General features: G+C 46.1%; 1 long non-coding RNA gene across 1 annotated transcript; it reads left to right on the forward strand.

Annotated features, from left to right (window-relative positions):
* Positions 1-21: 21 nt before the first annotated feature.
* On the forward strand, positions 22-13,652 carry LOC121549267. The gene is made up of 3 exons (XR_005996779.2): positions 22-239; positions 4,100-4,201; positions 13,393-13,652. It is a non-coding gene; the product is annotated as an uncharacterized LOC121549267 (long non-coding RNA).
* Positions 13,653-13,865: the final 213 nt, after the last annotated feature.

A 13,865-nucleotide genomic window follows, 5' to 3' on the forward strand; every position in this document is an offset into this window, starting at 1 on the left:
ACACACACACACACACACACACACACACACATACATACATACATACATACATACATACATACACACACACACACACACACAGATACACAGATACACTTACCACCAACATTCACTCACCCACATGAATACTCAGAAATGCATAGAAACATTCAAAGGCACACACACATACACTTGGCTGTTCCTAAAGCTACAGGTGATATTCTCGACTCTTACCACGAAGATCTCACTAAGTTCTAACTGTAAGTATTATGCATACTTATCAGATTATGAGTGTGTGTGTGTCTTTCTAAGTGTATTTGTATGAGTGGTTCCATGCATGAGTGTGTGTCTGTGTAAGAGTGTGACTGAGTGTGTGTTTGAGAGGGAGCAGGGGGAGGAGGGGGAGGAGGAGGGGGAGGAGGGGGGCATGGGGTCCATGTGTTCTGTGACCTTGGTCACTGCTGAAGGGACCTAGTTTCTTGCCAAGCCAATCAATAAGCTAAACAGGCGGAGGATGGCTATTTGGAGCATGGGAAGCCAAAGTCAAATACTGATAGGTTATCTGCCTGTCCCAGCACCACTTCTGTGCAAATATTGGACCAGCACATTTTTCACGGTGACTTGCATTTAGAAAAAAAAGAAAGAGGGGAAGCTGGGAGAAGAGGACATGGTTCAGTGGTCCAGTGGGTACATCGCAGGGCATTACCCCCCCTTCACTCCCCCTCTTCCCCTCCTCTCCTCCTCCCTGCTCCACACCCTCCCCTCATCCCGCCTCCCTCGCCCTCCTCTAACCCCCCACCAACAAGTGCACATACTCTCTCGAGGGCATTAAAACACACATGCACGCACACACGCACACACACACGCACACATGCACGCACACACACACACTAATTCAAGACTAGTAGAGAAATTACCAGGAATTTACCCAGAAATGTAAAACGGTAATAACGCCCTAATAATCAATGAATAATAGTACTCATTGATACCACTAAATGTTCTGTTAATTTATATACCAGTGGAACAACATTGGGAAGGTTAGAGCATTGGGCCAGTAACTGAAAGGTCGCTGGTTCGAATACTCGAGCCGACAAGGTGAAAAATCTGTCGCTGTGCCCTTGAGCAAGGCACTTAACCCTAATTGCTCCAGGGGCACTGTACAATGGTGACCCTGGCCGTGAGCCCACTCCCTGCGGGTGTCTCAGGGGGAGATGGGATATGCAAGAAACACCTTTCCATTACACACTTGTGTGCAGCAGGACAAATATAAGCACCCCCCCAAATTATTATTATTATTATTATTAACAGTACCGTAAAAGAAAGTCCTACCCAATAGTTGTTTTTGATGGTGAAAGCTAAAAGTGAACAGGTGGAGACAACAGCATCTCTAGAACTGATCTGATCTCCAGTCAGTGATGGCAGCTGTATCTGATCAATTATGGATGAATGACCCATGTCAACCACTGTATTATAACTACTGGAGAACAAGCACCCAGTCCAGTGTGTGTGTGTGTGTGTGTGTGTGTGTGTGTGTGTGTGTGTGTGTGTGTGTGTGTGTGTGTTTGTTTGTGTATGTGTGAGCCACTCTGGAGAGAGCCCGCTGAGACGTTTCAAAGCAAAAGGTGTGTGTGTGTGTGTCAGATGTGTGTGTCAGGTGTGTGTGTGTGTGTCAGGTGTGTGTGTCAGGTGTGTGTGTGTGTGTCAGGTGTGTGTGTGTGTCAACGCCAGCAAGCGTTGGTACAGTACAGTAAACCCTGGAACAATGACTTCAAGAGCAGCACACAGAAAAACACATTAATTATGAGAGAGGAGGGATCAAAGCAGAACTGTGACATGAAATAAATGAATTAACGCTAGAAAAAATATTGCCATCTGGACTAAAGTTTTCTATATCTGACCGAGGAAAACTCAGACTGTTCAGATGCTTGGCACAGGTTGTTCTTTTGTTCTTTGCATCTTTCTAAAGGGGTATGAATATGATTATTATTATATATTATATAATGATGTATATAATATAATATATTCATTATATTTTATCGTACTTTCTGAAACAACACAAAGGTATATTAGATATTTGTCAAATCAACTTTTTGAGAATCTGGGGTATGTTCAGCGTTACCATTTTTTTTGGAAATACTACATAAAACAGAATTCAAGATAATTGCTCACTTCTGCAACAGGTAATTTTGTAGTGAGTTGGTAAATTCTGGACCATATAATGTACACAAGTGTATACTTGATAGAGGAGAATTCTCTTGGCTCTTCCTCTCTCAGCAGGGTGATGTTGATGTTTTCTGTTTGCTTCAGCCCTTATTCTTGTCTCCCTCCCTCCCTCCCTCCCTCACTCCCTCCCTCCCTCCCTCTCTCTCTCTCTCTCTCTCTCTCTCTCTCTCTCTCTCTCTCTCTCTCTCTCTCTCTCTTTTCTCTCTCTCTCTCTCTCTCTCTCTCTCCTCTCTCCCTCCCTCCCCTCCCTCTCTCTCTCTCTCTCTCTCTCTCTCTCTCTCTCTCTCTCTCTCTCTCTCTCTCTCTCTCTCTCTCTCTCTCTCTCTCTCTCTCTCTCTCTCCTCTCCTCCCTTTCCCCCCTCTCTCTCCCTCTCTCTCTCTCCCCCCCTCTTTCTCTTAGGATGACACTGGGCACTGGTCCTCTCCCTGACCATCTGGGCTGCTCCTCCACTAAGGGCCTGAGTGTGTGTGTGAGATAGTCACTCCTCCTCGAAGGGCATGTGTATGTGTGTATTTGTGTGTGTATGTGTTTGTGTGTGTGTATGTGTTTGAAAGCCATTCATCCTTGAAAGAGCCCATGGCGTGTATATATTTGTGTGTGTACGTGTTTGTGTATGTGTGTGTGCAAAAGAATCTTCCTTCGCCAGGTGAACATCTGCTACTTAGTGTCCTTACTGCACAGCCAGCCAAGGCAGAGAGAGTGAGCTAGCGGACTTAACCCTTTCCTCACTAAAACAAATAAAGCAACATGACTTATTAGACAGAGTTGGAGTAGTTGAATAGAAAAGAGTAGAGTTAGAGAGTTGTTGTGTAACAATATAATGTGCCTGTCTGGTGTGCACTACTTGTGTTTGTATGTGTGTGTGTATGTGTGTGTATGTGTGTGTGAATGTGTGTGTCGTGTGTGTGTGTCTGTGTTTTTTCTTGTTGTGTGTGCCAGGCGGATTAATAGTGTTATCCATCCCTGAGGCTGTGCTTTTGTCTCTGTGAGTAAGACAAGGTTTAGTCCCTACTACCACAGAGAGCCAAGCAGAGGTCTGGATGGGCTTAATCACAGCCATTAGAGTCTCTGGCCCAGAGGAGTCTGATAGCAATACCTCCTACTGCTCTCTGCTTTAATACATGGTGGCCAGGCCACAGTCACCCGGCCACTAAACCACTGGATTACTGCATGAGCTCAACTACTTAGAGCTGGTTCTCTCTCTGTCAGTCTTTTTGGATGCTGGTGCTTGATCTTTCTGCTGGCTCTAAATGCACTTTCTTCAGTCGGATGCAAAACCTTATTAAAACAGTGGCTGTCTAGCCTCACATGGCTGTCTCTAGCCTCTCTCTCTCTCTCTCTCTCTCTCTCTCTCTCTCTCTCTCTCTCTCTCTCTCTCTCTCTCTCTCTCTCTCTCTCTCTCTCTCTCTCTCTATCTCTCTCTCTCTCTCTCTCTCTCTCTCTCTCTCTCTCTCTCTCTCTCTCTCTCTCTCTCTCTCTCTCTCTCTCTCTCTCTCTCTCTCTCTCTCTCTCTCTCTCTCTCTCTCTCTCTCTCTCTCTCTCTCTCTCTCTCTCTCTCTCTCTCTCTCTCTCTCTCTATCTCTCTCTCTCTCTCTCTCTCTCTCTCTCTCTCTCTCTCTCTCTCTCTCTCTCTCTCTCTCGCTCTTTCTTTCCTTCTCTGCCCTCCGCGTACTCTTTCCCCCCTCCTCACACACACACACACACACACACACACACACACACACACACACACACACACACACACACACACACACACACACACACACACACACACACACACACACACACACACACACACACACACACACACACACACATTGAAGCCCATATTGTACCTTTTTGTTCCATGAGTAAACAGAGTCATTGTGTTTGTTTCTCTCAACCTCTCTGCTGCAGCTGCTGCTCCTCCAGCCTTAGCAGAGAGAAACCATCATCATCGTCATCATCGTCATCATCATTATCGCCATCATCATCCTGCTTAAACACAACACAACAAAGGTAGGGACAATAGCTCTGCAGTGGCTATGAGGAACACATCAAGGCCCTGAGAGAGAAAAGATGGTTGGTAATGTCTGCTGTACAATCAACCGTCTGAATAGGAAGTTTTACCTCGACCCTGGGATGGGCCCTTTCTTCATCTTTACTCAGTATTGGGTGTTGTGTACTCAGTGGAGTGGTGTGTGTGCCTGTGTGTGGCATGGACAATAGGGACAGGTGTTCCTGGGTTTACCTACACACACAGCTGTCCAGGAGAGAGAGAGACGCACCCATGAGGCTCAAGGAGAGGCTTTCGCTCTCTGACACTCGTCCATCGTCTGTGACATTGTTAACCTCCTTCTCGCTTCCTCTCTCTCTCCTGCTCTCTCTCGCTCTCTTTCTCCCAAATTCAAATTCGTAAAATGTCACACTTCAATTTTTTTGTATTGATATATTTTCTTTCTTTCCTTGTTAGTTCTTTGAAACGTTGTCCTTTTTCTGCACATTGAGTCATTTTCTGGCATCAGAGAGAGATGAGAGCTGAAACTGCAGGAGCGGACACTCCCAGGGCCAAGTCTCATACGGCAGCACAGTGCGAAATTAATTAGAAAAGGAGACAGAGAGAGCTGTGTGTTTATGTGTGTGTCAGTTGGCCTTTTTATCCATCTCCTCACCACTACAGACAGATAGACGGAGTGAAAACGCGTTCCTGCCACAAATCCTTCAGAAGGGTCCTTTTTCTGCCCTCTCTCCCTCTCTCCCTCTCTCCCTCTCTCCCTCTCTCCCTCTCTCCCTCTCTCCCTCTCTCCCGCTCTCCCGCTCTCCCTCTCTCCCTCTCTCCCTCTCTCCCGCTCTCCCTCTCTCCCTCTCTCCCTCTCTCCCTCTCTCCCGCTCTCCCTCTCTCCCTCTCTCCCGCTCTCCCTCTCTCCCTCTCTCTCGCTCTCCCTCTCTCCCTCTCTCCCTCTCCCTCTGTCCGTCACTAAATCCACGTTTTCCTACAACTTAAGCACTTAGCTGTAATCCCCATGAAAAGGCGACAGCACAAGTCACTCTCCTACCATTAAAGGGACACAACAGGGGCGTGTTCGGGACTCACTTAACTGGATTGAGGACAAAGCCTGCGGTTGATAAGTTTAGAGCCGAGAAGAATCCGCCGTTTACACCCATCCCATTGTGTGTTCTCTTACATTTACTCTCAGCAGTCTAAGCTGCTTTTATCCTTTTGCGCGTTTAATTCCTGTGACACTGAGAGGCTTTAAAATATGTCCCATTTCTTTCTCTCTTTTTTTTCAAACAAATGCCACAATAAAAGATTTAGACTGGAGAATATCTCTATCCACTTCCTGCAAACAAAACACAGGGGATGATACTGTATTATAAATTTTTTTACTTCTTGATTTTCAAAATCTGTCCCTTAGAATGTAACAATTTGTTCTAATCTCCTAACATGGAGAATTAAAGAGAGAATTGGAAGTGTGTTCACTGTTCATGATATGCTTGTCTGTGGGACTGAGGCAGTGGAAGAAACGGACGCCAGTGTCTGCTGTGGAGGCTAGACAAGGCCCTAATACTCCCTGTCCATTGGGCTCTGAAGAATGAAATCAAAGCAATGACATTGAAACAGAAGCAGCCAAGACAAGAGACGAGGGACGTGGCTACATTGTCCTAGCCAGACCGTCCAAGCAGCATCTCAGAGAAACAAAGCCTTCTGTGGTCGTGGATGTAAAATCAATTAACGACATGTTCATGTAAAGCCTTTTAAATTGTCTTGTTGGGGTTCGCTCTGTGGGAGACTGCCTCTGTGTGTCACAACATACATATACAACAGAAAACATGGTCACAATATTCAAGGACAGATGGATGGTTATAGATACATGGAGGTTGTTTCATTCTCCTCTATGGTTTGGATGGGTCTTATTATGAGCCATGTACTGCTATCACCAGCTATAGGGAAACGTGGCTAATGTCAATGTCACTGCCCCACTGTCCTCTTGTAGATAACTCTTCAGCACACACTCACTTACAATGTGTACAGTGGAGCTCCTGACTCCCCTAACACCACATGTTCAAATGTGTTGAAAGATACACACATGGGGAAACACTGGTGTGTGTATGTGTGTGTGTGTGTGTGTGTGTGTGTGTCTTCTAGCGCCAAAAGACTGCATGTGTAAGACTGGTTGGCGACTGGTTGTCTGGTTTGCTGGTGGAAGTATGGTATGAAACCCTGCCATAGGCCGATACATTCATATCATGTATTTCAGGCTGCTACAGTTTGTTCATTACCTATAGAAGGAACCATCAACCTTGGGCAAGACACTCTGTCCTCTTTGATTTCTCAAGTGCGCATCACCAGCGTCTTCCGTATCCAAGCGCCATGGGACTTCTCCTCCCATCGCCATGATGACAGAGGCATCGGTCGTCCGCGGCAACGTATGGTTCCCACTTAAGCCTGTAGCATGCGAGGCTCCAGATGCCGGCAGGCTCCTTCTCCTGCTCTAAAACAGGCCAGGGAGGTTAATGCACTCAAGGCAGGATAAGCAACCAGCTGTTGGCCTTCTAATATTTAAACCTCTCCTCCCTCCACTCCCTCCACGCATGCATCTCTCCATCCATCCCTCTTTCTCTCCCTCCCTCCCTCTCCTAAGAAAAGGGCCAGGCATATAAATCTCTCTCAAATGGCAACATCTGCTGGGTGCATTTCAGAGCAGCCAAGAGCGTCTTAACTCCTCCTGAGCAACAATGTGGCCATTTTCTCAGCGAGCGGCTGATGGGGGACTTAGCAGGAGATAAGAGCAGATAATGGCCCTGCGGAATACAGTCGGGATGGAGGGAGGACGACTGAGCTGAGGAAAGGAGCTGCAAATGTCAGTCCGGGGATCCGGGTCCGCACTGAGAGGATGGGGGGAGGGGGGTCTTATGAGACCAGTAAAGTGGTTTTGTACACAATGCTGGGACATTAGCATGGTAATCTGAACATGCTTTCATTTAGATAAAGATGTGTGTTGGGGTAGAGGGGTAGGGGGAAGTGTGGTTGCGTGTGGTTGCATGCGTGCGTATTTTCATGCGTGTGTGCGTATGTGTGCATGTGTGTGTTGCTATGGCTAAGCGAGCATTTGGTATCGCTCACAAATGTAAGTATTGCAATGTAGATTCAACATGACAAGTGTATACTTTAAGAGGCTTACCATATGTACTGAGACCCTTCCAGGCCAGAATTATTATATGGGACAACCATGTTGTAACACTATGACATTTGTCATTGTATACCACTAACAGACTTCACCTGAAATGCTGTGTAGTTTGCCCCCTAAATTACAATACATTATATTATACCATGGCATTGTTGAATACTCGTTTCTGACAGGCTTGAAGGGCATTCTAGAGCGTGCATTATTTCCCTATAACACACGGTATAATTACAATGTATAATTCAATGGCTATGAAGTTCATTCTTACATGTTGTATGTTTGAGCTGCTTTTGAAAGCAAAATGTGAATTGAAAACATTATTGTTTTGGCATTGTTGAATTCGATTTTCATAATAGCAAGCTATTTGGTTAGCTAAGCTAGCAAGTCTGAGATTACCAAGGCAACTACTGTAGCTAGCTAGCTAGCTAGTAAACTTGCTAGCTACTTCAGTGGATGTTGTTACATTTCTACTGACAAATGAATACATTTCTACTGGCAAATGTGTTAAATTATAGCCATGGTATGAAATGGATAATTAACTCAAGGCTCTATGCGTTCTCTGGAAAGTAAGTGTCCTGGAACACACCTTCCACGTCATTCTTTATTTTCCAGTGAACGCATAGCCCCTCGTTGATTGCTCCTTACATACCATACTATAGTAACACCTCGTAATGCATTCGTTTCTAAACTTTTATTGGTCTGTTTGCGGACTTGTAAGTCCTGCATGTCTGTCGTATCCTGGTCTCTTAACACAGCAACATCAGCCCCATGCACCCTGTAATAGAGGCATTAATTATCTTAATGACTCTAGTACATTTGTGGTCAGACAATAGCCTTTGTCTGTCATGGTTGGCAGGAGTGAGGCATCTTAAACATTGCCATTTAGCCCTGACGTAGCCTTGAAACAACCTATTCCAAACTACTGTAAATCACTGTTATCATTTCTCTATTTAGCAAGACACAGACTCGGGTTCCGGTAATGGAGTTTTCTAGAAAACGATGACTGAGAATAACACAGGCAGTAAACCCTAATGATATGATGGAACAGGTGATTGTTGTGTAGTATTCTTTCTAAATTATACGTACTTATCAGAATGATCCCAGTTTGAAAATCACAAGTCATGTACGATAGCATGAAATGGGTTTAATAAAAGGTTGACAGACAGTTAAGTCAAGAAACAATGGACATTCTGTAGACATAGACAGGCAAGTACATATAAATATCCAGTCAGTCACCAAAATGGTGTAGAAATAGCGAGTTCAACAGAGAGAGAGAGCGAGAGAGAAAGAGACTGTAGACAGATAGCTACAAAGAGACAGACAGACAGACAGACAGACAGACAGAGATGCAGGGCGAAGTGAAAACCCAGAGGTAGTAGACCATACAAGCAGGCTAGCATCCAGGCTGGCACCCAAATAGTCAGTCTGCTACTGTGCCCTTGTTGACTATGACAGCATATCACCATGCACACAAGTGTGAAAACACACGTGCACACGCAAGCACACGCGCGCACCACACACAGACACACACACACAAACACACACACACACTCAAACAGTGCCGCTGTAGCATGTCCTCATCACATGCTCTTGTCATGTACACTAAAAGTGAGAAGACGCAACAGCTGAGTCCGCTGTGTGTCTGGAAAGGGTGAGGGAGGGAAGAGGGGTAGATGGAAGAAGTGTGTGTGTGTGTGCGTGTGTACGTTTGCGTGTTCATGAACGTGTGTATGTGAGTGTGTGTGTTTGGGGGGGAGTAAGGGGGAACAGTCTGGGCGCCGTGACCCTTGATAAAAGCTCTTTGACACTCAGCTGTTTAGCAGCTCAAATTATCTTTGCTCCAGGATCGCACACATAGTAGGACCTTTGATGCCACCCTCACCTCATGAAAACCAATAGTGTGGGTGTGTGTGTGTGTTTGGGGGGGGGGGGGTCTGTCCATGTAGTTTGGTCTGTCCATGCAGTCAGGGGCCTGTTGGGGGCACCCTACTCCACTAGCACCCTCCACTCCCCCTTGAACTGATGTCTGGCCCAGAAAGACAATTCCCGTAGAGAAGTCAAATTTGAAAATTGAAAATAAGACTCTTAGCCATCACCTTTGTGCACAAAATATCCATTAAATTACTCAAGTAATTGTCTTAGAGGCAAATGTTTTTCTACATCACTCACAGCCAAAGATATTAACATTTTCTATTCATCAACTGTCTGTCATGTTTCTGGATGACGTGCTCGTGCAGGGCTCCAGTGGGCACTGAATGCTAGTGCGCAGGCATATGGGCCATGTAAAACCGGATCTATGAAACAGCGTACGTGAACGTGAGTAGATTGCGTTAACCCTATCAGTCCTAAGACCCCAGCAAAAATCATATTTTCATTTATCTGACTTTCATTTCTCTGCATGTCCAGGCCTTATATTTAGCCTCACAATGAAGATATTTTCCATGTTCTTTTCAGGACAACCAGGGCTACAAGTAGAACACAAAACGATTTGACATAAACAGTTGCATTCATGAGTTTTATTGACAAATGTCCGCCAAAGCAAAAGCCTGATAGAAATGAATTATATGAATGCTGTGAGTACAGAAATTGTTTGCTCAGTGGGAAATGATTATCCAACTAATCAGTGACAACTGTGTGGAGTTTGGAGTTTGTGACAGCAACTATGTGAGCTTATTACAGTATTATAGACAGTATGTCCTGGGATTTCCTATGATCTTCTATGTAGAGGAACCGCTTACCTTCTAATGGTTTTTGTGTAGCAAAGCATGTGTGTGTTTGTGAGAGTCTCAGTTTTTCATAGAAAGTTTGTAACTCAAACTATTCTGGCCCTACAGACGTTTTTGTAAAAAGACCCGGCCCCAGGCCCCTTCGGGATCGCCTTATGTCTAGCTCACACATACTAATGGATACCAACGGATGCAGAAGAACTAGACAAATCCAATGGTACAACCCAAAAGTCTGTAGCTCAAACACACAATGTTTAAAAGGGTTTGAAGTACAAATTGCGCCGGCGTCACGTTGTGACTCATTTGGGTTAAGATGTCTCCAGTTCATTTATAAGCTCAGTGCTCTCTGCTCCCTGCTCCCCCTTAACACTGTGGTGACAGGTGCTTCGGTCAAAGAGACAATGGGGCTCCTCTAGAGTTGGCACCAGGGACACATTATACAGAGAGAGCAGGAGAGAGACACAGAGAGTGGGTGGGTGGGGGGCGGGGGCTGGGGTGGAGAGACACAGAGAGTGGGTGGGTGGGGGGCGGGGGCTGGGGTGGAGAGACACAGAGAGTGGGTGGGTGGGTGGGGGGCAGGGGGGTGGAGAGACACAGAGAGTGGGTGGGTGGGTGGGGGGCGGGGGCGGGGGCGGAGAGACAGAGAGTCCCTCCCAACGGACCCCTAAAGTCCTAAAGTGAGAGAAAGATCAAGAAGAGGGATGACAGTGAGAAAGAAAAAGACTAAGACTAAGACGGAGAGAGAGATAAATCTAGGAAGGAACAGCAAGAAAGAAGTGTGAGAAAAAGAGACTGGGATGGAGGGATGGAAAGGAAGAAAGGAATAGTGAAAGACAGAAAGGGTGTGGTGACAACTCCCCAGCCCTCCTGTCTGAACCCCAAGGAAAAAAACTTTGTTGAAAGTTTTGGGCTGGCAAGTCTTTGATTCCACCAGTCTGCAATGTGACTCCTCGGTCCTCACAGCACAAAGGATGTGAGACCTGGTCTTCTTTTCACCGCCCCCACAATGCTGGCCCTCTGTGCCAAAGTGAATTCTATGGCAGGGGTACAACATGGTTAGTAGTGTTTGGTGTATTTTTAGTAGGAGCGTAACATATGTTTCCTGGATGGGAGCCTACACATATAAAAGCCCTAGGCCCCCAAGGGGGAATCTGAATAAAACTCATTATCCTGCACCACCATCAAAATAATACACCCCCTTGGATTCAGAGAAAGCACAGAGGAAGTCTCACCTTTTGCCCATATACTGTGCAGGTTGGCATTTATTGTCATGAATCTTGGTCACTAGCTGGCACAGCCAAAAAGTCATAAAATCGGATTTTAAACCTAACCTTAAATTAAGACCAAAAGCAAGTTTCAGTTTTCATGAATCTTTACAATATAGACAATATTCACTTTGCAGCAGGCCCATCTCGTGGAAATCGTGAGATCGCCCCCCCCTCCCCTCCCTTTAACCCTCAGAACAGCCTCAATTCATCAGGGCATAGACTCTACAAGATGTCGAAAGCGTTCCACAGGGATGCTGGCCAATGTTGACTCCAATGCTTCCCAAAGTTGTGTCAAGTTGGCTGGATGTCCTTTGGGTGGTGGACCATTCTTGATACACACAGGAAACTATTGAGTGTGAAAAACCCAGCAACATTGCAGTTCTTGACACAAACCGGTGCGCCTGGCACCTACTACCATACCCCATTCAAAGGCACTTAAATATTTTGTCTTGCCCATTCACCCTCTGAATGGCACACATACACAATCCATGTCTCAACTGTCTCAAGGCTTAAAAATCCTTATTTAACCTCTCTCCTCCCCTTCATCTACACTGATTGAAGTGGATTTAATAAGTGACATCAATAAGGGATCATAGCTTTCAACTGGATTCATCTGCTCAGTCTGTCATGGAAAGAGCAGGTGTTCATAATGTTTTGTACACTCAGTGTATATAATGTAGTGTCAGCTACCGTCCATTCAGGTGACCAGTGTGTCTGAGTAGCTGTGTCTCTGTGAGGTACTGGTAATGTTAACACACACCTTCATATGCAAGGAAAGGGATATGAGGTGTGTGTGTGTGTGTGTGTGTGTGTGTGTGTGTGTGTGTGTGTGTGTGTGTGTGTGTGTGTGTGTGTGTGTGTGTGTGTGTGTGTGTGTGTGTGTGTGTGTGTGTGTGTGTGTGTGTGTGTGTGTGCGTGTGTGCGTGGGTGCGTGTACGTGTACGTGTGCGTGTGGATGTGTGCTTAATGTGTGTGTGCGTGCTTGGCACCTCACTAGGCCAGGTGCAGGGCTGGGTCGTTGGTCACGCCGTGCGTTGTGATTGGGATAAACAGGGTCTCTGCCCCTCCTCTCCAGGGACCCCATTTCCTGGTATTCTGGAGTCACTCTTTGTAATGGGAGGAACACAACATCACAACACCAGAGAAGATCAAACGCTGCTCTCTGTGCTGAGTCAGGGTTAAGAAAAAGTAGCCCAGAACACAGAAACATGCGTGACTGATGAACATGTATATCAAATCTGCTTTAAGCTAGGCTGAGAGAGACACTTTCAACAGATGTTAGTGGCTATGCTGAAGAGTGTCATCAGGGCATCATTAACAACCTTATCATTAACTGTGACTTTATAGTAAGTTATATTTCAGGAGATAATCAAGTAATCTCACGTGGTGGACAAGTTTATTTTCGACTATATTAGCCCCTCCATAGCTGATTGGGTATTAAATATCTTGTTGAGATCACTTATTTTAGTTTGTCTTGCGCTCTACATTTCCTCTAACCCTTTTTTGCACAGAAACAGATTTGAATCCTTTAACTTCCATTTGAACCACTCCATAGACAACTATAACAGGAAACGTTCTGTTATGACAATGCTACTGATTTTGTCTTCAGCAGACTGGCTCTGTTTCGCATCACAATGTTCAGTCACGATAACTTCTGTCACTTTACACCACACATTTCCTCTACCCGTCCTCTACACATGCAAACAAACACATTTTCATTCCTTTCTTCTGAATCAAAGAAGAAACTCTCCCCTCTCTCTCCCCTGTCTCCCCCCTGTCTCCCCCGTCTCTCCCCTGTCTCCCCCCTCTCTCTCCCCCTGTCTCCCCCCTGTCTCCCCCTATCCTCTAAGGCAGGAAGCTGTGAGGCTCAGACGTACTGTACAGTCCCGCGCGTCTGGGCCGGAACCAGGATGTGTTGCTAGGCACAGGGATGATTGTGTCAGCACTTACTGGCCGCTCCGTTTCCTTACAGGTGATCTCCTGAATGGACACTGACAGATATACGTTTCCTGCTATTTTTCACTTTGCAGGGGGCAGAAAAACACAGAGCAACACTGCAGGCTTAGAACAGAGCAGAGCGGAGCGGAACAGAGGGGACTTTCAGTCACAGTGTCACCGAGAGAGACCTCTGGTACCATCAACCCCTCCCCTCCTGCCCCAGGACCTCGAGGTGACCCGACCCCCTGGGGACGAACACTCACACCCACCGAGGAAGAGGATCTGACTCCTGGTGGTGGGTAACCAGGAGAGGAGAGGGCGGCACAGGGAGGGGATTGTATTGGGGGACTTTTGGGATACTTTTATTTCTGATGTGTTTGATTGACCTCTGGTGGCAGGCTCAATATAGGGAGGGAAGGGAGGGGAAGAGAGGGAGGTGGAAGGTCGAGGATGCAGAGAGAAAGGGGGCCATGACGTGTGGGGTTTGGGGTCATTCTTTTGATTGATGACGTGGTTGATTGCTGTTGGAAAGTTACCTTTCTACCAGAGGGTACACAGTGGGTAC

Source organism: Coregonus clupeaformis, chromosome 33, assembly GCF_020615455.1.
Source record: "Coregonus clupeaformis isolate EN_2021a chromosome 33, ASM2061545v1, whole genome shotgun sequence".
Classification (NCBI taxonomy): domain Eukaryota; kingdom Metazoa; phylum Chordata; class Actinopteri; order Salmoniformes; family Salmonidae; genus Coregonus; species Coregonus clupeaformis.